We start from the raw sequence: 1728 nt of genomic DNA on the forward strand, positions 1-1728 counted from the left end.
CCTGCTCAGCCCAGAAAAATCAGTAGGTTTGGAGATGTTGGCTCTCCTGAAAATGTTCCTCTCTGTCCTGTCCGTGCAAAGGAATCTGGGCCCACAGCGACAAAGGTGCTCTGGTTAGTGATGGAAGGAGCAGCATTGAATTGGAGTGGTTTACTGCCTGAAACAGAAGACCAGTTCTCTGATCCATCTGAAGAATTCAGTGTGGTTAATTTTTAGTTAATAAAGAATTTACTTAATGAAGAATTCTGAAGAATTCTGTGTCATTAATTTAGTTAATGAAAGAAAGCCCTGATCACAATGTGCTAATCTGCCTAAAACTGTTAGTAAGTGGGTGTGTTGTGGATAACTTTCTAAAAAGAATAAAGGATGTTCAGATAAATTCATTTACTTCTCTGGAGTTATTATTCCCAAATAATGTTTCTTGTTCCCTCTGGAAAATCCATACTATTCTTATGAATACAGTGAGTACATATTGTAATGGAATTTTTTTTTTACAAAACATGCCATATGGGCTGTACCTTCTAAAATAATTTTATTGAACACATTAAAAAATGACATTGTGTTGGTGGTGGTTATGTGCTGTGGAGTCGGTTCCAACTCAGCAACCCTGTATAGGGTTTCTGAGTCTGTAAATCTTTACAGGAGCAAAAAACCTCATCTTTCTCCCACGGAACGGCTGGTAGTTTTGAACTGCTGAACTTTAGGTTAACAGCCTGACTCGTAACTGCTATGCTACCACAGCTCCTCACAACATTGTGTTAGGGAAATATTTAAGCACATTCAGGAGTTGAGAAAGTAGTATTTAGAGTCTGTATTCCCATTACTCAGCTTTAACAATGATCAGGCATGGCCAACCTGGCTTCTCTGGACTATACTCCCTATCATACTCCCCAAATTATCCAGCCCGCTAGGTAATTTTGAAGCAAAATCCTTACATTCAAACATTGTCAGGAAAATTGGGTAAAACTGGGAAGCTGTATCAATTCAACAGAGGCTTTCCCCTGCCTTATTAAAAAAAAATTTTTTTTTCCAAACTTTTTATGTGACTTGAGTGAAGGGTTACAGAGAAGATCATTGCTTCTACATTCAACAAACACACACTTTGTTTCATCTCAATGACTGCAGTCCCCTCCCTGCAACAACTGTTATCCTACTTCCTCCCTGTGCTTCCCATTCCCACTTCACCCTGCTTTCCATCCCTTCTCAACTTTGTCTTTAGGTAAATGTTGCTTTTTTGATGGTTAACCATTCCATGGTGAGCATAACTTACTAGTATTGTTTTCTCCCTATATACCTGTCTACTGTTGTTGTTGTTAAGTGCCGTCGAGTTGGTTCCTACTCAACTGTATAGGGTTTCTGAGGAGCAGTTGGTGGGTTTGAACTGCTGACCATTTGGTTCACAGCCCAGTGCTGATCTTATAACATCACACCAGTAGTCTTCTTGGCTGATGATTGGGCCACAAGAGTCAGTTCCATTCTAGATCTGAATGGTAGTCGAGGGCTATCTTCTCAGGTTCCTCCAGTCTCTTTCTGACCAGTAAGCCAGTTGTTGTTTAAATAATTTTGAGTTTTGTTCCACATTTTCTCCCACTCTATCTGGGACCTTCTACTGTGATCTCTTTCAATGCAGTTGGTAGTGGTAGCCAGGCACCATCTAGTTCTTCTTCTCTCAGAGGTGTGGAAGCTGATGTTCACTCGTGCCATTGGTCTATTGCTGGGGACAGCATA

This window comes from Chrysochloris asiatica, unplaced genomic scaffold (genome assembly GCF_000296735.1).
Source record: "Chrysochloris asiatica unplaced genomic scaffold, ChrAsi1.0 scaffold00050, whole genome shotgun sequence".
Classification (NCBI taxonomy): Eukaryota; Metazoa; Chordata; class Mammalia; order Afrosoricida; family Chrysochloridae; genus Chrysochloris; species Chrysochloris asiatica.